A 25490-nucleotide genomic window follows, 5' to 3' on the forward strand; every position below is an offset into this window, starting at 1 on the left:
ATAGCCAAGCAAGCTAATAAAAAGAAATCCTTCCTCCTCCCCTCCTCTTCCTTCCCCTTCCCCCTAAAACAGCATCAGAACTCTCCCAGCTGCAAACAAGCCCCTTTTACGGTCACTTGCTTCCTCTTTGTCCCTTTTCTTTGGAGTAATGGCAAGAAATGAGAATGAGCCTTTCACACTTAAAATGTCACCTCAGTGACTGCTGCTATCACAAAAACAAATCATTCTGACAGATTTCATATGCTTTCCTTCTTAGACAATCATTTCAGATGCAAACATTACTCATACTACTTAAACAGAGGATATCGTTTAAAAAAAAGGCTTTTTTCAGTTTTACTGAAGTCAAAAGGAGTCATGTAGCGTTGATTTTCTTGACAACAAGCAGTAATGAAATTATATTCATAGCTTATATTTTATTTTTGACAGGACAAATACTTGTGCTGCAAATAGCTCTGAAAACACATCAGATGTGAAAATATGTAATTAAATCCCTTTGAAGTGTCTGGTAATGGCAATGAAACAAATTCTGCAGTAATATAAAATCTATCCATAGGTCCTTCTATGTTCTAAGTTCCCTTGAAGAGCATTTATCTGTGAGTTGGTGCCTCACAGCCTCACTGAGCATTGCATTTCATCAGAACAGTCTGAGCAAGTTTTAATAGACTTTAGAGTAAAAATGCTTATTAAATTTAAAATGTTTAATTTTGAATTCAGAATAGTCTGAGTTATAAATAGAAACTGAGATGAAAGATAATAATTAATTTGAAGTTAGCTATAATATGTGCTGATTAGTATAGAAATTGGCATCCTGGCCATCAAAAACAAGGGTTCTTGAATATGAGGGGAATAACAGAAAAGGAAGCGTGAAAAACTAATACATAAAAATTAAGACACTTCTGAATGAACAGATTTGGAATTTATTTTTGAAGTGCATTGGAAAATCACAAAATCAGACTCTTGGGAAAAAAGAAATACAGTTGTAATTTATCTGATGAAGGTCACTTTACATTTCAGGCAATTTATTTTATATTCCCTCTTCAATATACCTAAACATTTATTTTTTTTATTTGTAAAACACCAATGACAAAATAAATCTACTTGTTAGGGGTTTTTTTTGACAAGGATAAGACAATGACATTACATTTTTTTGCTGTCAACCTAACTGAAAACCTGAAAAACATAATTAAGAACACTATTAAGAAACATATTTCTAAAATTAAAATTATTGCAATTTTTTGAAGAATATCATATTTGTGGGAAACAAAACCATAGAATCTCCCTTTACAATGACGTATGAAATGTATTAGTATTTTGTAATACACTGTCTTAGATACAGTTGAATATGTAAATCTAACTTTAAAAATGTTCTGATTATTCAAGCTATGTATGTATACAAAAGATTTTGTGGAAAGTTCTGAATGAACATTAAAAGTCTAAAAAGGTATTATAATTTTTTTTTTATTTTAATCTATATCACCACAGTGTGACATAACCAATATTTTAAGTGCTGTGTGGCTTTAAAACAGTACACTCTTGTTACTTACGATCATTTTCAGATTTTCTTACAATAATGGTTTCCTAAAGGAAAAAAGGAAATGTGAAATTGGTGCTTGCTACAGTGCTTGCCATTAAAAATTCAACAGTGTTAGCAAATTCTTTACAGTAGCCAATTGTTTTGTATTCAGAATACGTGAAGAAAAATCAGCTCAGGTGACATTTAGTGGAATTCTTGTTAAAAATTGGCTTTTTGATATATGACTACCATATTTCAAATGCTACAGCCTTCCATGAAGCCTGTGTTGAAACTGCAATTAGACAGTGTTGCCATTGTGGCAACAGCATGCAAAATTTAGGGCCAGACCTAGAGGGTCAGCTCTGGTTTGTGACATGAATTCAGAGCAGTCACAGATATGCACTTTTAATATTTGTTTATCAATTTCATTTTGATATCTACTTTTGCACTACCCTATCTACTTTTGCACTACCCAGGCACCTAAATTTGTGTATTCACGCACAATGCAGTTTCAGGAGCTAAACTTTTTTCCCCCCTGAACTTCTGCTGTGATGTAGCCCTGGGTCAGAGGGATATCTGAGGACCCTGAGCAGTCACCTCTGTGAGAACACGCAGCAATCTCTGCACATCAATCACTGCACGTCAGTAACAACACTGTATCCAGGACAAGACAGACACATTTTAGAAGTGGCAGAAAGATCTGCCTGCTGTTCACATCATGGTTGCGTGCCCATATGAATTGCCTTCCCCCAGGGTAGGCAAAACAATCTTTACTCTCTCTTCATGCTGGCAAGATTTCATACCTGCTACTGCAGCTTCTGGTGAAAGCAGTCTAAGAAGGCTGTAGGTGAAACTGAGTACTAGACTTTCTACTTCTTTCTGAGGCTGTCATGCCTTCAGGAAGATCAGATTTGTGGGGAAGGAACAATATGCAGAGAGGCTGCTATTCCATGTCGTGGAATTTAGGGACACCGAGCTAGGGGGAAGTAACCCTGGTTTTCAGCTTCTGAACTCAAGAATATGTCTGCTTTTATGTTGAGAATAAGTAATATAGATGCATGAAATATTCTGAGAATCCAGTTTCTGCTCAGTGTGAGGACTTTCATTGAAAGAAAAATCTACATACCAATTCTTTAAAAACACTTATTTTAAAACACAAGCCAGGCTCTTATCTTTAGTAGACGACTACTAGGGCATGCCAAAGTACGAGTCACATGACCTAGCATTTAAAGGCAACATCATTTCTGTATTGCCTAGAAACTTCATTTTGACTCCTGTTGCGTTAAAAGAGATGGAGTAATTTGGCAGAAAGTAAACCCCCTTGCTTTCCAACTCTCCTCACCAGAATGGGAGGTTAGGTGGGGCTAGGTTCAAATTCTGAGTGATATCCAATTTGCCACTGCCATTCCAGTGGTGTTTAATATGTAAATTAGACTACCACGATTCTGGATACACCAATAGCTGTCTGCACCTTCAGTCCAGTCATGCTCATGAACTGGCACAGCCACGCTCTGGGGTTCAGTTGCGTTCAGTGAGAAACTGTGACAACTGGCTACTTAAACAGTGCAGTTTTATTTGTGCAACAGATGTACAGGTTTTTAGATTGCTGGTGATAGTGACTATCTGCAAGAAAGCATGTGCAAATATGATGTTATTAAGTACAAAATGCGTGAAAAGGTTATAAACTATACAGCCTGGCTATAAATGTTAGGGAGTAATTCTCTAGAGAGATTTCTAAGATACCTGAGAAAAGTGCTTAGTCTAAATCTCACCCAAGGCATCCCAAGGAGGGGGAGAAGCAAGACTCAGCCCATCGGCCAATCCCGGTAGTCAGAGGCAGACTGAGATGGAGTTCCCCTTGACTTGCTCATGGTGATTTCTCCTCCCAAATTCCCCATTTCCCTGGCTATTTTATATCCTTTCTACCTTCAAGGTGGAGTTTGAGTGACTGTAGTCATACGTACCTTTTATCATGATTGGTGTAAATTTCCCTCACTTCACATTTAAAGGTATAGTTTACAAAAAATCGAGGATGCAGACTCAAAGAGGAGTGGTTGCACCTCAGAGGCGGGTAGCCTTCGGGATGAAGGTGTGTTTTGATATTAAAATTATCCTAAAACCAACAAAGTTCACAAAAAGGTAACACTTTAGTAAGGTCTTGAAAAACTGTTGGCTCAGGGGACCAGATGAGCTGCTTACCAGTTCTTAGAGGACCGTTGCTTCCCATTTATCATCATGGAGCATGGCCATGGAGTCTCCACTCTGCTCCACCCTCTATGGTATGTTGCAGGGAGTTGCTGTGTCAGTGGATTCCTCGCATGTCTGCTGCAGCCGTGTCCCATCCTCAGAGCTCTTTGATTTTATACTTTTCCTTTATAGGTGATCAATGCTATGTTTTTCATACAAACCTTAGTTTTCAGATGCAAATCTTAATTTTACTAATAATTCCACAACTCCTTCAGGCATAGCTAAGATCAAACAATCAATTTTAGGTACTACAATGGCATTGTTATAAGTGTTTATGTAGTTTCTTAGGGTCACAGTTCTGCAGGTTCAGGCTCAGATGCAATGTTTGAAGTGCAGATGCTCAACTGGAACAGTATCACTCGCATCCATCAAGGGCGAACAAACCTGAAAAATATCGCCCACTAACTCTACCTGGATGCAAATGACTGTGTGGGTATAACCACGACGTGCTGCAGAACAAGGAAAGTAGCTGTAGGATTGAAGAGAGCTGCAGTTAAAAGTGCCTGTCCTCACGCCTCCTGCTTGGACTCTGGGCACACAGCCATGCAAATTATGTCTGCCTCCCGTGCAGGTGCCTGCATTTGGGGGAAAACATCAGCTCCTCTGTTTAGCACATTTGTTCAAAGCTGAGAGAATTTGGCTGAATGCTGTTAACCCTAATCCTAAAAGAACAAAAGAAGCTGCGTGTCAGAGGTACTGTCTTTTATATGAAGAGTAATTACAACACATTATACTACAGTCAAGTTTTGGAAAAGATAAGAAGAATTAGCCTTGGGTTGAATTCTCCAGAGATTATTTTATTGAAAATAAACAGGCTAACAATGTATCTGCAGTCTCCTTGGCTTCCTTTTTGGGTTATTTTATTATGATTTATTTTATAAAGACTGGAATAAGGCAATTAATAATTTTGTCAGAAAATAACACAGATCAACCATCCTTCATAACAAAACTACCACGGGTTTTTTCTTTCAAAGAGGTATTTACATTTGAATATCAGTAGAGCTCTACTTCCTAGAATATTGAATTTGCATTCAAATACCTGGTTATCCATAATGTATATCTTTATGGCTTTACACAGAGAGTTGTCATAAGCATTTCAGCATTAAAGTATAAGAGCATTTGGCATAAAATATTCCCTGTAGTGATAACTGAATTTTGAAACAAGTAAACATGGCAGTCTTAAGAAAAGTAACTAACTTGTACTTTTCGAGGCAAGAGGTGTGGAAAAGCCCAGATGACATGGGATAGTACCATCTCTTTATTGTGCTTTATTAATGTGACAGTTGAGCAGTGAGCCATGCAGTATTATCACTGCTGAGTACCACCCTGAGATTTCACAAAATGTCACATGTTATAGTGGCAGCATTTCATATTATGATTTCAACTCCAGAGGTCCAATGCATTTAATAATACTTCAACTCATCCTGTATAAATTATTGCTGGTTTTAAACGTTCATGACAAACTGCTTATTGCACTGAAAGACAGAAACAACTATATTGCATGATAATGCCCATTAATTTCAAAGTGAGGAGCCTGAAGACATCAAAAACTTTTTGATCCCATGAGCTTTTAACGAAGATCTTCAATTTTCTCCAGAGTATTGAGGACTTGCCTTCATCAACAGTTAGGAAGAAAGGAGACGTGTAGAAAACACTTCTTGGTGTGTCCTCATTGCCATGCTTTGTTCTGTCTACCCACCCACTGAATATTTTATCTATTTATTTTTTTTGGTGGGCTGCATGCCACACTCCTTTTTATGTTCTTTTGAGTTTTGTCAAATGTTAGTATTATTTTTCCTATTCTGTGTCTAGAAGCCACTGAAACAGATGAATTTACATTACTTTTCTCATGCCATCATATGATCCTCCTCCATTACCATAAGGTTTCAAAATAACTACTGGACATCATAGATAAAAAAGGTCCAACATCATCAGGATGGTCATATTGGCTAAAAAGTTTTAGGTATGCCCTGTGAATTCAAGTCATTTCAGTGTGTGGAACTGCATTTAGGGTAACTGAACCATGGCTGGTAAACAAGACAAGATAGAACTACATTTACCCTACGTTAAGTGTATAAAGTACTTAAAAGTATTTAATTTCTTAAATTCAGATAGTCTTCTTTATGTACGTAGAATTGTGAATAGTTCAGAAAGGGGTTTTTTTGTTGTTCTGCCAGAACAATGCAGAAGGACTAGCTATGTCCTTCATGTAAACCCTGAAGAGATTCAAGTCAGTCATGCAACTTCCCTTAACACTTCGTAAAAAACTAAAACCAAAAAGATTCTCAAAAGAAGATATCACAAGTGATGAAAAACATCATACTGCAAGTCCTGCTGAACTGCAGGTACTTTCAAATGTAATTTTTTTCATTAGAGAAAAAGTTCTACCATAGGTTATTCTATCTGCCAAGACTATTTTCTTCTTCTAAGTTTCAGAAGAAATAGGTATAAGCATGCTGTTTGCAATCAACTTCCTTAAATTTATAACCTCACAGATGCAGAATGCATCTCTGAAGTTTTTTAGAAAGTGTTGAGACTGAAAGAAGATCTCTGTGGATACATGTTGAATCGAACTAAATAAAATCAGATGTATAGATCTATCTGTTTCTCTGGATTATAAAACATTAAAGTAACAAGAACCAAGTCCAAAACAGAGAATGGCTGGGTCAGAGACAGACAATAATCCATAATTTTCAATATTTTGAGTCAGGAGAGAAGGAAAATTATTCCAATCTTGTGCAGAGTACTTCAAAATCCTACACAGAATGTAGTCCAGGAAAACCTATTTTTAAGTGGTTTTGCTTGTATTTTCTACACAGAGGTGATTTCCACCATTGGGATCTATAGATTAAATAAATGACAGAGAAAGTATTGTTACATCTTAGATGTAAATATAAATGACTTTTGCACTAGGTTCATGATTTAAAACTCACATGGTGTTTTATGTGGCTAATTTCCTATTTAATACAACAATTTAACTAAAAAGCTCAGTTTATTAATTAAACCGTAATACCTACCTGTGATGTTCCCTGGGCATTGAAAATATTTTCATACTTATTCTTGTAAATTTTATCATTAATTTCTTCAAAAATTTTATTGAAGTTAAAACTTAAGTACAACTAAGAAAGGATTAGAGATTTATGGAAACTAGGAAAACTTCCACAGTTATTTATGCAAAATGAAAATATATGCTGACTATACTGACATATATTTTAGGATTCATACCCAACACCAACCGCCTGGGATGTGGAAGAAACTCTTCTACAAGTCATTTATTCTCTTTTACAGTTACAGAGTTTCTTGCACTCCCTATGAAGCAGTGAATAATGAGAGAAGATACTTGACATAATATTTCCAGTGGTAAATCCCCAAAATCAATAGAATAACTTTAGGTATGAATTTGACCCAGTGAGGTTTATTGATCCACTGAAGTTGTTGACCTAACAGAACAGTGCAGTCTTCCTTTGACTGGCTATTTAATAAAGCACCAAAATTTGCTTCAATATTGAATACCAATTTGAGCTAATAGTTCAGATCATGGCTTATTGATAGATTTGAGATAGCATATGATACTTACACATGCTTATGATACTTAAATATCATTATTACAATGCTATTTGGGGAAGAAATATCTGTATTTTTCCCAGTGTTGAGCTATGGAAATATGGATGGAAAAGAGAACAGTATCAAGTATTCTTTATACCCCTTATTCATAGGAGCTTGGAATTTCTTGGGATTGTAATAGAACAGTATTTTTCAAAATCACTAAACAATGGCTTATCGTTATTTCTCACAAATGCCCACTGTAAGTTCATGGCTGACTTCAATGGAAGCAGGGATAGACTGCTTGTTGAACACCTTTGGAAATTCTACTGTAATCAAACAATTCAAAGAAAAGCAGTGGCTCCTAGGATGGAACAGGTTTTTTAAAAATAAATAAATAAATAAAAAGATGACAAAGGAGCAAATAACCACCCTCTAAGTACCAAAGAGAAAATGTAATTTTCACATTTATCTGTACCCTCCGCCACACTGAAGGGAGAAGCCAATTACATAAAGAGATCCTACATCCTATTCTCCCTGAGGGGAAAGCAGCTTTCAAACAAAACCTGTCTTTCAAAGCAGTCCTCCCAGCAGATATTGCCTCTCTCATCTTGCTCTGGTTCACCCACATCCCTGTCACCCCCAGGCACTATGTCAGAACAAGAGGTTAAGGCGGCAGATGCCTCTAGCATGCAGTGAGTGAGAACAGTGAATGAAAAGAAGTAACATAAGAAAAGGAAAGCTATTTTAGTGAAAGATTACACTGCCATCTTTGTTAAGTATATCAAAACATCTATCATAGAATCATAGAACCATTTAGATTGGAAAATACCTTTAAGGTCATCGAGTCCAACAGTTAACCTAGCACTGCCAAGTCCACCATTAACCTATGTCACTAAGTGAGACATTGACACGTCTTTCAAATACCCGAGGAACAGTGACTCAATCGCTTCCCAGGGCAGCCTCGTACCATATTTGATCTAACATATTCTAAAAAATCCATCTTGTTCTGCACACCTTCTTCTAATTCTTCACATTCTTTTTTTGTCCAGAGTATCACAGCTATAAAATACCTCGTGGTTGGTATTTTTTTACTATTATTTTAATCTTATTTCACATACTAATTTCCAGTCCCTGGACAGGAAGTTGTTTAAGAGGCTTAATCAGACAGTGACCTATTGGCTAAAGCATTAAAAGAATCAAATACAGTATTTCCAAACTCAATTAAAAGTTTCTCATTCCCTTGTGACATTCGCCTTAACAGAAAAAGAAAAGGTTTGGGTTTTTTTCCTTTTTAAAAAATAAGTCATAGCATACATTAGCATGTAGACCATGATTGCTGAATTGAACATCTCAAACTTGGGTTCACAAGTTCTGAGGCTTTCTCATAATGTTATTTATAGTTAGTTTGGGTTCTGCTTTGATCTACAAATTGGTATGGATGCCCAGGCATACATCCAGCATTTACCAGTTATAGGGAGAATGTCCAAAGAACAAAAGCAGCTGCCTCACATATATAGATCAAAAACTGAAGTTATAGTTGTGGTGCAAAATCTTATCCTTGAAATCTTCCTAACCATTTGAGAGCAATTTTACTAGTACTTACGGTGTGGTGATTTTAAGTTACCTTATGAAAACTTTCTATGGATAACTACTCTTTGGGAGGCTCATGGTAATAATGTTTTTCAGACCCAGTACTAGAATTTTCAACATTGACATTTACATAACTGGTAAATCACCTTTGAAAACGTCCCTACACATGAATATACCAATATCAATCCAACATAAAAAATGTAAACATGTTGAAGAAGGTAAGATAAATCATCCATAATGCCAAAAATACACCTTCTGAAGTTTTGGCATGTCACTGAAAATACATTTTTAAACCTGCTCCAAAACTGTGAAGGAAGAAGAATAATGAAGAGGCCAGGGACCTCCAGTATTTCTTCTTCTTATATATGTTTATATCTGGTTTCCAGTTTCTCTGAGGGACAGGGAAAGAATGAAAGCAAGCTTTTCATAGGTTACCATGAGAACGTGAGAAATTGAGTTGTTGCAAATCTATACTAAATCTTCTGTGAAGCTTCTAGAGTCTGAAACCAAACCCTGTTAGGAGATTTTGTAAGGACTAAAAAGTGTAAAGGGAAATGTTGTATGGTACAGGAAGACAGAGTCTGATGTGAGGTGATGCTAGGGTAAGCTGATGCTTATAGCTGCTGAGGTAAGGCTGATGTGTTGTGAGAGCTGCAAAAGCCTAGCTGCAGCAGGCCTGTGCTACCAATAATTTGAAGAGGCAGAAGCCATTACTTTCCTCTGTTATTTTCTTTCCTTCAATAAAACCTCAATTTCCCTTTACTTGTAGTCTCTTTGCTCTGCACTTCTGTATCACCTAGTGATCAAGACCTGTCTGAGCATCTATGAAAGTATTTATTAGAGCTGCAGTGTATGTATGCTGATTTAGCTTGGAAGTGGTTAATCAATCTGAACATTTCTAAAAGACCTTTTATTCCAAATCAGATTAGGTTGTTAGTAGATTAGGTTATATTAGATTATGGTGTCATATTTACAAGTGAAGGTTTGAACTCAGAACTTGGAAACCAATTTCATGCTATCCTGAAAACACCAGCTTGGGACCAGCGGCAGGAAATTCATCTAACACAAAGAAAACCAATCTACGTAAAACAAGGCAAGCGACGAATATCCACATTTTTTATCTGTACCACCGCTTTTAAATGGGAAATGTAGAGTTTTCATGTTTGCTGCACTGAGCTCCCTGTCACTGTTTGAACTTGCTGGACTAAAAACAAACAAAACAAAAAACAAAGACAGACATTTCTTCTCAAGGTAAAACAAGACAAAATCACAAAAAACACAAACAACAGAGGGAGAGAAAGAAAATATAAGGTAATTTCAGGCATTAGGATTTTACAAAGAAATCCAAAATATGACCTAGAGTATTTTTTAAAACATTAATACAACAGAGAATCAAGCCCTCATGTATGTATTTAGCTCTTCATTATTCAGTAAGCTGAAATACTCCTGACCCCAAATGATGAAGCTATGGAGGTCACTGCAGAAACTTCCCAGTTCTCCATAATGAGTTAGTTCAAAGTCAGCTAAGCTTGTTAACTCTGGCTCAGCACTTTCCTCGCCAGACTCAGCGTGGCTGCTGTGAAACCTCAGTGGGGCTCCTTGCTCTGCACCTGAGTACTCCAGCAGTGAGGTTTATTAGTTTGAGCACAGAACAGCCTGGACCTGGAGTACCTGCATGGCTAAACCAGCCTGATAACCCTCCTGCCACCAGAGGGTCAGTGGATCTGTGTAGTTGGCATGGCTAGAGATAACAAGTCTACCTGAACTTGGTGTCCTTCCAAGCAAAATATCTGTGATGTCTCTGAAGCACAGAGACCTTTTAACTATTTTAAGAAAAATGTGCTGCCTTTAGCAGCAGAATAACCATGTTTGCATGAGGTTTACCTCATCTAACAGCACTGCCTGGCCCAAGAAGTCCTTGTAGCTTGAGAACATCTAAAACATGGTATCAAAATTGAGTGTCATTTTGGTATGTTTCTATGAATATCAAAGCTTACAGATGCAGAGTAATACATTATAAAGAATTCAGCTCATTCAGGAAAATGTGTTTTAAAACATTTATCTTTGGAACAGAGATTAAGCATATGCCTAAATTAAATTTGCTGTCATAAACTGCCCCAAACAAGGGTACTTTCTTCATTAGGATTTAAATGCTGGACATATTTCAACAGCTATTGAAATTCAGCAAGTGAAACATGATGCCTTCATATCTTAATTCTTCACCTATCATTCAAGAAGGATCATAGCTTCCTTAAAAAAATAATGACATCTCATATAAAACATATTCAAGATCTGGTGGCTTAATTACAAATAATTGACTACGGCTAGCTTTAGTCACAGCTCAGGAATTCCGTATCAAATATTAATTGCATTTAAATGTTATATGATATCATAAAATGTTTCTCCAAATATGTTTGGGCAGATATGAATTACAGGTTGTTTTCAAAATGGTAAATAAGTGTAAAATTATTTTTATATTACATTCCAGTGAGATGCACTAATAGAAAATTTTTTCATGTAAGAATGTCTTTACCCGGGGCACTAGCATAGGCCATTATGTTTAAACTGATGGGACGGAAAGAGTGAAAACCAGCTTTTCTACAAGACTTTGAATCCATGGATGTAAACAGGTTTGTCCACTGAAATGACTGAAACACACTGTGATGACACTCACCTATCAGTCTTGAAACCTTGGCACTTGATCTCTTCAGTGCAGATGACATATTTGGGTTTTTCTAAAGAGTTTTCCATACTGTCCTAGCTAGAAGAGGAAAGCTTTTTGATTCATCCTGAAGCATGACTTCCAATGAAAGGTAGAAATAGTTCTTTTCTTCACAAAATTACTTTGAAATAAATCTACACCTTAGAACAAAAGTTTAAAAATAAGTCAGTTAACTCAGGACAAGAGTTTTTTATTAAGGCAGCAAGACATCAGGAAAAAGCAGTCCAAAGCAGGATGCTTCATACTGCACCATCCATGTAAAATTCCTAGTTCCATTTCTCTAGCAATCTGGATTGTATTTTTTTATTAGTGCTACCAAACCTAAAAAAAGTAAAATAAATATCATATATCCTCAGATAATACAGCACTGTAATTTTCCACATGAATAAAATAAAACAAATTCAAAATCATGTTTCTAGGTGCTTCTTTATATATGAAGATATAAAGAGATTATAAAACAATCAGTGACAGAGAATCATGCAGATTAAGTATGTCAGAAAAGAACAATCTCACTTTTAAAAGGATATGTAAGAGTTCTCTAAATATCTGAGATATTCTGACAACATTTAGTACAATGAACACTTTAGGTATTTGTTGGCTTACCATTTATCCCTGCATGAGAAATCACCTAAAAGGACAAAAATCCTTGTGTATGGATATCAGAAGAAATCTCTGGTTCTGAGAAGGAGATGGCAGCAAGGCTTATTTTACTAGTAATGTAAAACTGTGCTTCAGAGCTAAAACTACATGTTGTACACAGTCCCAAGAGCAAAACAAGAAAAAACACAGTATTTGGCTGAATGTAACTGCAATATATTTGTATCAGAAATTGTTTGAAATTCCCTTGAATTCCCAAAATTTCTGAAGCTTTAGAGTGCAGATGAACCACAGTAATTCAATTCCTCCAAGAATTCCGTATCTCCAGCAAAAAGGAAGCATTTCAAAAATATTCCTGAAAGAAACTGTTGAAGACTATTGAGGAGACTTGTGATTAGGGAGTTCACTTGACACAATGGAAAAATCCCCAGAACCTATTTTGCTCAGTTGAAAGTAGTATTTCTCAGGACAGATCAATGAAGCAGGAAGAAAACAAAAAGGACATTTCATGTGAGTGTCCAAAGCAAAATGCAGCTTTGGCTTAAAGAGATATTTCCAGCTTGCTTTCACATCTTAAGTTAGAGAAACTTTCCCTAAAGATCAGTAAGTAAATGATTGAAGTCCAACAAGCCAAAATATAAAATGGAATTCAGTTAAATAAGAGTTTTGTATAGAAAAATCCCTTAATTTTTCTTCCAACAGCACTATTACAAATTATCCTTCAACGTTATGTGATTTGCAGTAAGACAAACCTGTTTTGATTCTCAGTCATGAGTAACTAGGCAGATGAGGAACATGTCGGTAAGTTTCATATAGTTAGCTCATTAGCAGAATTATGTCAGTTATGGTCTTTTAAAAGAAGGACCCTGGAAAAACCATTAAAACTATAAAGCCAAAAGGAAATCTAACATGCTAAAAAAAAAAAAAAAAAAAAAAAAAAAGCAAAAGCAAATGAAAATGTTCAACTCATATGATTGGAAAGGGAAGTATAGGCTACTGCCACATCGGCTGAGGTAAGTGCAGAACGTGAGAAATTTAGGTTGTTTTACAAAGGAAACCTTTTCCTGGCATATTTTGAAACATGAAGTAATAATATGAATTTCTATTTTAGATCCGGTCCATGAAATAAGGAGGAAACATAAAGGAAATATAGGGCAAATGTAATTAATAATTTGAAATAGAGTGGATGGGAAAGAGTTGAATTTTCTATTAAACAGTATTTGTAGGATCTTTATATACCTGAAACTTGGATCAATCTCTGCAGTTAGGTAAGCCATAGATTTTTCTGCCTTACAGGTCTAGCAAGAGAGAAAGGCTAACTAGAGTAAATTCTTCCTTTTTCTTAGGCTTCAGTGTTTCAATGGTGCAATGACCAGTTCCATTGAATAAGTTTACTAATAAAGAGGCCCTTTTATGAGGACCAGGTTTCTCTCTGTGACAGGGTATACCAACACAGACCACAGTTAGCTGTCAGAGGGACAAATCAGTCACAAGAAGCCTGCAGGAGCTGTTTCTGATATCCTTAGCTACTGTGGTACTGCTACATCACACTGCTGTCTGTACTAGCTCACTTTCCTTACAGTAAAGAAGCAGCAATGTAATTAAAGAGCATTTAACGGTAGCGTTTGAAAATGTAGATTGTAACAGGAAAAAGCAGTAAGTGTAAAGTTAGCTCAGACAGTAGAGATAGGAGAAAGCTGACATCTGGACTACTCTTTGATTTCTGATGAAGGCAATTTTAGTTGCCTGTTAGGAGGAATTTCAAGAGAAAATTAAGAGAACGAATTCAAACTAAAGGAATACTTAAGCAAATGCTGGCTTGGGTTTTATGGTGTTTGTTGGGGTTTTTTTCCTTTCAATTAATTTCCTCTTTAGATAGCTATGTGATTTCTGGGTCTGAATTTATTAGTTGAAATAGGATCTGAAAGCAGAGTCTTTGCATCCAGTAATAAACCTGCCTTCCAGCTCTTTTGGCAAATGCAAAAAAAAATGCAGTATGAATTAAATCTAGGCTTTTGCCTTCATAACTGTAAATTCAACAGTTCTGAGTAAGTGCAGATACCAAAACCACTGATGAAGCAAAATCTGGGAAGATATTGCATGCTAACCGGCTCTGCCAAAATTAATATGAACAAGGACGCTTATCCTAAATAATGTAGAAGCCTACAACTACAGAAATAATAGGAATTTTAAGTGTTAAGATGAACTCCAAACTTATTTCTAAAATGTTAGGTGTTCTGCACATTCTGAGATCTTGGGCTTTTGTTAACAAATTTCTGATTTATTGATTGCTGTCCAAAGATTAAGCTGAAGAAAAAGGAAGCTATCATCCTGAATACAGACTCAAAGGGCAAAGGTTGATAACAGTGAATCTATGACAGGGTAACAAATGAAATTACCTTCCTTCATATGTAAACTAATGAAAAATAGACAAAACCAAGGCCTAACCAACATATTGGTTTAAATAGCATTCCTCCATCCTGAGGAGGGGAAGAGAAAGAAAAAACCCTAAGGCTATGCTTGCTTTTACAGTGGAAGAGAACAAGTTTACTTTTCCTCCTTCCTTTCCCATTAAAGTTATTGATATTGTATTTCCTATATAATTAGTTACCTCGTTGTAACACTGTTATAGTACAATAATGTTATTCTATGAAGAACAATGTTGGATTATGATTTCATCAGTGTTAAAGGAAAAAAGACATTAGAGGGAGGTAAACAAGGAATAGTCTTAGGATGGAATTTACCTGTGACCTTAGCACTGCTTATGATCAGCATGAAGGAAGCTGCAAATACAAATGATATCAAAGACATTGAGAAATAGGCTCCTGTGTGGGAAGGCAGTGATGAGCCGTAGAGAGGATAGAGGAAATTGTTTTGGATTTATAACAGGTTATGTTGTTACTGCAAGGCACAAGGACTTAGTTACCTGTTCCTGTATGACAGTTGCTGGCGTCTTATCTATCTGCTTCCACATGGGTCCTTCATTTACAGAGCACTTCAGTCCACAGAGATGGACTGCTGCTCAGTTAGGGTTTTGCAGCGACTTTCCCAGCAGGAGCTGTATTTGACTTACCCAACTTTTCACATGGAGCCAAAAGATTAAGACTTTCCATAGATGCAGTGAATCTCACCTGTAGTTGCAATGTGCATCAGTATTTCCATTCATTATGTGCTTTAATCTGCAGCCAAACTCTGTTCTCTCATGTAGGGAAACTATTTTCAGTTCACCTCTGGAGCTATATACAGTGCTAAATTTCCTCCTTGACTTGAACGGAGTCCAGTACATTCCTATATATTTTGAAATGCCTTCCTATCAGTGTGTTTTTCAGACACTGGTTTTACCCAAAGGCAACATGATTAAGTATTTGATGCATTATTTATACTGCAGGCATGTAAAGGAAGACAGAAACACTATCTTTTAGCACTTGCATTCTAAGACAAATAGAAGACAGTAAAAGTAACAGGGTAAGAGCATATATATATTTGGAGTTAGAATATGTATTATATAATATCATGAAGAATTTGATTGTGAAAGGATATTAATCACAATTAAAGAAGCATAAATGAGCAATTGGAGAGGACTAGTTAAACAAAAGTGAGTCGTGAGAAAAAGGACACAATTGCTATGTCAATTACATCATGATACACAGATTTTAGTCCCGGTGAGGAAATGTGTATATCAAATTCCTGGCTGCTCAAAAAGATGGCCTGACATTCTTGATTCAAAAACAAAACAAACAAACAAACACCACCCCCCCCCCCCCCACACACACACACACAAAAAAAAAAAAAAAAAAAAGAGCTATTGAGACCATAAGGAGAGAAAGTTGGCAACAGTCAAATACAGGATTGGAGGGTCAAGGAATGCCTGGCCTCAGCTTGTCTCTGGGACTTAACAATAGCATGTAAGTGGTGAACTAAACATAATTTGGCTTAAGGTCTGAATAAGAAATAAAAAAATAAATAATTTCTGTAACCTTATGGTTCCTGGAAGTAGTTGACAGACAAGAGTGCAATGTTATAACATGAAGAAACACGCTGTCTCATTTAGATCATTAACTTCAAGAAAAGGAAGAAGCAAGAGGAGCTGAAGATAGACAGAGAAAGGAGGCTAGGACTCTGTAGCTGCAGTACTGCGGGGGTAGGCTGGGAAGGAACAGTCGTGGCTACATATAAAATGAAAAAGCTGTGAGCCTTTTCTGCCCACACCTGCCACTCCTTGCTGTCAGGATTGTTGTATTAATGCCTGGAGATTTCTATTTTTTGTTAGTAAAGAGTAGAAGACAGTGCTGTGTTAAGCAGTCTGCATGGTGCCAGCTACAGAGATAGTAGGATGTTCGGACACCTTGGCATGCTCATGCTGCCTCTGGTTAAATCTGTGTACTGCTTTTAATAGAATAATGGCTTTTCTTGTGTGTAGATTGTTTCACAGTGGTAAGTAAAGTGTCTTTCAAGAGCTGAAGCACCTTGGAATTTTTATGATAAAGTACATGCTCCCTTGCTTTCCACTTGAAGGACAGTGTACAGAATATGCATGAGATGGCTCTGCAGCATTCTCATAGCAGGATGTGGTTGAGTTGAAGAAAATTCTATTACCTGTTATAGGCATAACAATTTTATCTGCCTTTGTGCTTATATGTTCTGTTAAGAACTAGAACCATTACAATAACAGCTCTGAACAGAGCTGTGAAACAGTTAATAAGAGAATTCTTTAAATAACATGAATTGTGATTGTCCCCTTCAAAATCCAGAAAGGCTGGAAACGTCAAGGAAAGCAAGCCATGTCTCATGAGATATCCAGTCAGGTGCTGCATCCTAATCAAAGCTCAAAGAACAATACTTATGAGGTTTGACTGTCACTAATGCTAACTACTCTTAATTACTGTATTATCAAAATTTCTTTTAAGTATCCTTTGATTTCTAATACCATTAGAATGGCAAGTATCTAATAATTTTCCATCTCTATCTTTCAGAGATTTCAAAGGGTTATTACATAACAGATTGTTGATTCATCCAACAATGAAGTCAAAATGCAATGCATAAATCCAGACTTCAAATAAATCTGATGACCTAATTCTTTATCAAAATCTACATTAAGAAGCAGAAGTAGATGTTTAATTATAACAGTTTCACCACTATTAGGGTTAGAGATTCAAATACAGACATGAACTACAAATATATATTCCAATACTTTTATTACCTGGGTTTATTTTATCTTCTGTAATACAAAGCTATTAATACCTTTCCCACAGCTGTACATATCGTAGGTAGCAGTATGAACTATTCACAGGAAACACACTTTGAAATGTCTACATTACTTGGCAACTTCATGTCACTGGAAGAGGAATGTAAAAGTGGAAGCTCACGTAACTTTTCTGATGTTCTATTCACTTTGCTATGTTTCTCTGTACTCTAGGATTTGTTAGCATACATTGCAAGTGCACAGCTATAAACTGGATTTTAATAAGGCCTCTTCACATAGCAAAATAGTACTAGCAAAGTATGTTGCAATCTTGGAATTTCCTATCTTAACATGGCTATCTGTGGTACTGAAGCTTTACTATTTTCTCAAGGTTTAGGTTCTTTATTCCTAATGTATCTTTTATGACAAACTCACGTTGCCTTGACCCACATATCATAAGTTTTCTCTACTCAGAAATACATCTGAATTCATTAGCCTTCTTAATTTATCTTGACATACACGAGTAAGACAAACTTCCAAAGGTGCAATAAATGGGATGAATCAATTATCTGCAAAAAAAAATAAGCTGAGAATATAGTTAATCAAACAATATTCAGCAAATATTCATTACTTTGTGCCGAGTTCTTAATAATCAGTATATTGTGTGGTTAGATTTATTGTAGTTTTACTATTGTTTCATATGTATGTATGTTTGTGTAAAATGTGTTTATCTTTGTAATGGATTTCTAATGACAGCAGCAGGGTTGTATAATGTTTTCTAATGTTATTTATGTATATCTCTATTGCATTGTATGTATAAATTAGATGTAAAATTTATCATAATGAATAATAGCTTAGAAGAGAGGTTCTATATACAATATGCATGGAACCTTAACTGTTCTGTACATAGTACACTCAGAACCTTAACTGGCCTCTATTTGACAGAATGCATGGATCCTATCTGCTGGAAATCAAAAAAAAAAAAAAAAAAGTGAACTCCGCTGTCAAACCGTTCATATACAACATAGTGTCTTGTCTTCCCTCACATACCTGAACAGAACTTAGAGAAAGTACCTTGTCACTGCATCTGCCTTCTGAGCCAAGAAATTATATCCTGCTCTTCCTGCAGTACTTGTGTCCTCTTGTTTACACATCCCATCTCCAATACACATCCCCAACACACAAACATAATTGCAAATTACATAGACTGCCCAAGCTAGCCCGGGCGTGCTACTTCAGCAGTGTACCTCTCAAGCAGCACATGTTGAACTCTGTGGATCTGTAACCACACAGTCATTAGGAACTACCATAACTAAGGTGTATCTTCACAGGCTGCACACTTTGTTGTAAGCATACACTGTTTTAAACATACACATCCACTTATCATTGCCTTTCATCTTTACTGGGAAGTAATAACTGTGAGTAACTTGAGCAGTTTACATACCGGTATCTGTGATAGCTTTTTTTCCCTGTACAAATGTGTATTGGGAGGGGTAGGACAAGTCAGGTTTTGTAAGACAAAAAACCCTTTGAAGCATTCTGATCTCAGAGATTATATTTCATTTCCATCCTATGCAGGTTTTGACCAAATATTTGGAGACATTCCCAATGGGGGCAAATAACATTCCAGTATATTCCATGGAGCTTGATAGCTGTAGAGCTTTACAATAGCTTGTAGTGTATTTTTACAACTAATATTTAAAGAGGTAAGGAAACACCTTCCTTTTTCTGAGAGGCAGTATTGTTTTCACCAGGTGAAATTTATAAAAGATTGAATCTCAGTATCTAACCTTCACCACCACCACCCTCTCTAATATGATTTTAATGTCTGACATTCACCAGTGTTTGCTCTGAGACTCTGGGGTTGAATGAGGGAGAGGAAGCCTGAGGACGTCCTCCAGCATCAGCTAACTCAAAGACGCCACTCACCATTTGATCAAAAAACTGCTTCTTGTAACTCAACTGAATTTACTAGGGTCAATAAAATATGTTTTTAAAATGACTCAGAATATCTTAGTGCAGGAGCAGTATCAATGTATTCAATTTCAACTTAGTTGTAGTTTAGCTATGAACTGGCAATTCTGTACAGAAGAAAAGGTGGAAGTTTTAAAATTCAAGAAAAAGGGCTTTCACTAAATTAAATGGTGCAAAAAGTCTCTGCTGTAGTTTCCAATGAATGATTCTGGGATTATGTCTCATAGAATGTCTTGCTTTCTTTGGAGGGAAAATACAAAGCAGTAGTGGTTTACTTCATTTTTACTGAGGAATTTGAGATAAATTCTGGCTTGGTAGAATTAATTGGATATTTTATCATTCATTTTGATGGCTCCTGGTTTTGCCCACAAGGCTGCTGTTTTTTCAAGTAAGTTTTTCTTCTAGTGTTATGTCTGAAATAAAATGAAATGTTTGGAAATTGAAATTTTAGTTTTAATGTTACTTTTATTTAAAAAAAAAACAAACCAAACAACTAGAAGTTCTTTTTGAAGGGCTGCTACTAAATGAAGAGGTGTGCCATTCTCATTGCTTCATTCAGTTCATGCAGTTTTGTAAAAAAAAATATTAGAGGTACCCTTATAACTTGAGCCTAGTACTCCTAAGCATTAAGGCAACAAATTTAATTCTCCCCTGATGATAGGTTGCCAGTTTGTTTAAAGATGTACTTTCCCCTTCCTTTCTCCTTTTCAATGTGTGAAATTCTGTGTATTCCTCATATGTTGTTAATATCACACTTTTCAGAGATTTTGCAGTTTCCCACAGAATTCATCTATTTATATTTTATCTTTTGTTACTTTTTTAAATGAAGATCATGTTAATTTTCTTTAAGTTCAGACCTGCATTGGATTTTGACGCACTGCGTCAGTCTGATTCCAGTAAATATCTTTCCTCTTCATGTAACAGTACATAAAAAAGATAATATATACATATATATTTCCCTGCTAGTCAATGACTATTTGTCATTACATAATGCATCTTAACACTTGAAAGACTAAAAAAAAATGTGAATTTCCATTAATCCACATGCAAATTTACTTAAAAAAGGAGAAAGGATATGTTTTAAGGTATAGTATGACTTTTTCTAAATTATGCAGCTCCTACTGTTATAAAGTTTGGATGCATTTTTATTGCCTGAAATTCAGTGATGGTTCTCTGCAAGCTTCCATTTGAAGGTTTACCAGAAAGAGAAAATACGTGTTTTTTTGTTCTTTTCAACTCAGATACAGAACTAAATCAGGTTTTGTTTTAACCAACTAGAAGAAAGCATGACCTGGTCGTCATGGTTACCTGTTTGTGTTAGGTCTGTCACTGACTGAACCATCAAGAGTAATTCTACTAACACATGAAGAGTAATTCTACTAATACATGAATGGACTTGACTACCCCTTCTGTTACTTTAGCAATAATAAAAAACATAAAGGTGAATGGATTCTTAAATTACACCTAATTATTGACCTTTTCATACTGACAGATTGTTGTTTATAACAATAATGGAGTGGCACATAAATCTTTATGATTATCTTTGCTATTCTTTCATTGATCTCCCAGAAAATTTGAAAGGCTTTAGAGTGGACTGAGCACAATAAGGGTGTGAACTCAGGTTAAGCAGTATGCATAATATGTAACGTGTAGCAGTTTTGTTCTCCAGCAAACAATTGCTCCTTCTTCTACAGTAAGAAGCAGAGAGCCATAAAATAAATTGATATAAATGAAAAAATCATACCAAACATCACCAATTGACATTCTGATGTCCACATTAAAATATTCACTTTTTATAATATATATCTCCAAACCAGCAAAATTTTACTTGCAGTAATTAAGACAACTTAAAAGTGCTTCTCCTCATCTGTATCTTTTATTCCATTACCAGCAGAAAATCTGACAGTAACAGAAATATCAAAACAAATTATTCTTGAGATAAGTAGCTTGCATAATAGTGAATCATTAGTTGTATTGCTTCCAAGGCTTCTTATAGTGTTGAATCCTGTGGAGTACATACATCTAAGAAATGTTTACAGCATTCAATTTTTTCATTAGCATTTTCTGAGTTGAATTGACATAGCATAAAATAGAAGCATGGGGGGCTGAAAAAAAAAAAAAAGGTATCATGTCATTCAAGCTCCATTCCCTTCCCTGTATGAATAAGAACTCCATTAACTGCATGGTCTACTGAAAAAAAGCAACATCCTCAAAGAAAATTTATGAGCTGCTAGTCATCTGGGTGAGATCTATGGGTGTGTAAAGGCAGAGATTACTTAATCAGACTGGAAAGGAAAAATAACTTCCATAAGCTCAAGAAGAAGGAAAGGAAAAGTTAACTAGGACTTCTTTGGGTCCCCACTCCCGACTGAGAAGCAACCTAACGGCAAAACAAGTAGGACAGCGGGAGGCAGAAGGACTCTGCCTGGCTTTCAACCTAACTATGAAAACCAGCACTTTTCAAAGGATCATGATGAAATATAGTAGTTTAAATATAGACAATGTACTAGGCAACCTGTGAGGTTATTAGGGACAGCTTTCTGTTCTAGAATGATTGTCTATAAACCCAAGGTACATAACTGAGGTAAGTAGGAAGTATATATATTTGAAAAATCAACCAGTAGGATATTTTTAAACAATTTTTGGAAACACTTTGTATTTGAAATTCCAGAAGATATCTACAATAGCTACATGGGACTTACTACAAACAGTTTGATGAATATTATTTATTCACTTTCAGAAAGAAGACACTGGTTCCTCATAACCAGTCATGTGTAAAAGAGCTTATATTTTCAGTGCACTTTAAGTCTGAGTGTTGAACAGATATGCCCACTGTTTAACGGGTCTGTATCCCTGTTTGAACAGGGGTCATTATGCCTGGATCACAAGACTGTACTGTAGATGTGTATAGCATCCTCTGTGCACTTCCAGTTCACATCTGTGAACATGGTGGGGAGAACATTATTTAAACTTTTTAATTCACAAGGGTTAGAAATTTGAGTTCATAAGAAAACAGGAGCCCTGTTTTGGAAAGTGACAGCATGACACCTCCTCGCAAGTACATTAGCACTAAAGCACCTCATTAGTTCAGAACAAACAGCAGATGGCTCTTGGAGTGTGGGATGCTTATTTGGAAACAAATTGTGGGCAGGTATACAGAAAATCAACAGGTTTAATCCAAATAAAAAGGTACAGGGCCAAAGAAACAGCTGGCATAGACTGGCATACCTTCACTGAAGTCAATTCAAGAAGACACTCCCTTTTTCTATTAGCAAAGTCCTGGACACCAGAGTTTTCCAGGATTAGGAAAGGTTGCAATTAGAAGGGGGTTCAGGAAGAAGGGAGCATAGCCATAAATGGAACAAAAAAGCCCTAACCAAGCAAGTTGCAAGTTATGCTCTGGAATACCTTCCAATCCAATTATTTTTGGATTAGTCAAAAAACTGTTTTGTTTTCATTGGAAAACGTTAAACCACTTCCACTTAAGTCTGATTTTATCCCTTAAAAATGTGGGGATTTCTATGTGAGTGATACATGAAAAGATATTTCTGGCAACTCATTTTGAAATTAAAGTTCCAAACTTCTCAATTCAAAATGTCAAAATTAGGAAACAAGGCTTTATGCACAAGTATAATTTCAGGGAACTTAATATACTTTTGGAATGTTCAGATTCAACAACTGCAAAAAATCCAGCAAACTTTAAAAAATAACTTTAAAATATCCTTTCCTTTCCCATTAATAAGAAATATATAGCATTTTTCCTCTGACTCATAAAATCTGATAAGGCATCAGCTGCTATATATATATATTCAAAAAAAAAAAAAGTGGCCAAAGGATGTATTTTCAATATTTAGCTAGAGTCAAAAGAAATCTTATATAAAACCTCTGCCAAGAACTTGAAACAAACTGGTGTTGATGAGATCAGCTTTAATTACTGTTAATTTTCTGAGAGGGAAATGGTGGCTTTTTGTTTAGCTGAAGACATTAAATGGCCCATGATATTTCATGTTCCAGCTTCCTCTTCTATAATGCTTCATTGTACCTCTCTATCGCTACAATCATGACAGGCTCTTTGCAAGGTATGAAATGTGGCCCTATGAAGACGAGGTGATGGTACACACAGAGGACAATTTCTGATCTTTCAGTAAGAAGTAATAGTCTGATGCTTTAGTCCTTTAGCAATGCAGAAATAAGTAAGAATTCAGTAAGAACATAGAGCTTTTATCCAAGGAACTGACTGACAGATCTGGGGCAGGATCTCACAGCAGCTTAATATGTTCTGCAACCTGTTAGAGGCTTTAAATCTCAGTGCCTGCTTGGTTCCTCACTGCTTTTCCAGCAGTTGGACGGTATTTACAACTTGATAAGCCAAGAAGCTTTTTCCTTCAAAGTTTTTATTATATTAGCTTAAGTTTTACAGCTTGGTAAGTATCCTTTTCTGCTAAGACTTTGGTTTCTTATTAAATACTTTTTCTTAACACAAAGTTCTAAGGAATGGGATCTTTTTAGAATCCATGTAAGTAAGAGATTAGGAGCTGAAAAATATTCATTGAAATGTTATGTGCTTTCTGTGGTACAATATTTACATAATATTTATTAAAACAAACAAAAATATTTTGGAACACTAAAATTGTGTTGTAATGTCTCCAGAAGGGCCAAATGTGGAAAAGGCAAAGTCATACAACATACATCTATGACATCCGCCATTCATTTTTATTACATTTAACTCCTCAGATGTATTTAAGTAGAATATGGATTGGCGCTCAAATTGCTTATAGAGTGTTTGTTGTGGTATTTATACTACATTAACAATTTTAGTAATATTTTCTGTATGTCTCATCAGTGACATTTATTCCATAAGCTGCTACAGCATTATGAAAAATATCTGAACAACTAACCTTCTGAGAAACTCTTCTGCATTATTTACAGGCAATTTTAACTAAATGAGGGACTTCACACAATCTTGTTAGGGTTTTCTGGTGATAGAGTTGGGAAACCTAAATTTGATTAGACTATTTTTGGATCTGAAGACCAGAATAAGATGTTTCTTTTAATGATAATATCAGTCCTTTTGGCTATGTGTTTTACAGCAGCTTTGAAGTGGAACAAGCTACTCACATTGGAAGTCACTTCTCAGATCTCAAAAAAGTATACTAGACTACTCATTCACAAATCCTTCAATTCCCTCCATTTTCTCAGCTCTTTAGCTGAGTAAAAATATATTTATTTTTGCCTCTTTTTACAAGTAAAGAGAATCAGAATGTTCATGTGACCTAGTCATGCGTAGAAAGTATTATATATGGTCTGTCAGTATCATCTAGGTCAGCTCTAATAACCTATCACTGCCTCAAAGCAAAGCAATATTGAGCTGCAACAAAAATATCCCAATGTAAAAGATTTAGAAGCACATCTGTAAGAATGTGGGCAACTTATTAGCTATTCCGCACATTTAATATGAACACTGTGAAATACCCCCCAGCTGGCTGAGTCTCTTCCCTTGTACTAAATTTCACTCTGGTTTAACACTAAAAAAATGTTCACACCAAAGACTAGATTAATTTTGTCTGGTTTTTAGCTGCAACACAGAGAGAAAAAGGGCAGTTCTTCTAAAGGACTAATCGTCTGAAAAGAAGTACCAGTACTTATTCAGTGTATTCATTAATGACATGGAAAATGTTGAGCAATGAGGTGACAAAAATTGCAAATTCTGTTAAGTCATTCCAGTTTTCAGTTTTACAAAGCACTTCAGAATGATTTAACCAAACTAGGTATTTAGGCAATGTGGTGACAGGTGTGATTACAAGAGAGAGGATAGAAATGGACATAAAGAAGAACTCTTCAAAGTACGTGAGAATAGCTAATAGTAGAGACTACCCTGTCTTAGCTCTAGTAGTATCCCTGTGCTAGCTCTAGCACTTCCCTACCGCAGTGGGAGGAATCTGTTTTAAGTGTTCTTTTCCACAGATTTATATTACAAAGCAGTCACAGAAGAGTTTTTGATCTGCTCTTTTCCTTAACTCCTCCCAGACGAAGGAGAACTGAGTCCTACCAATAGATAACTGGTTCACTTTTTGTTACTTACACATTCTGGCACTGTTTTTCCTCTTTACTTTGCAAGC

The sequence above is a fragment of the Falco rusticolus genome, chromosome 1, assembly GCF_015220075.1.
Source record: "Falco rusticolus isolate bFalRus1 chromosome 1, bFalRus1.pri, whole genome shotgun sequence".
Lineage (NCBI taxonomy): Eukaryota > Metazoa > Chordata > Aves > Falconiformes > Falconidae > Falco > Falco rusticolus.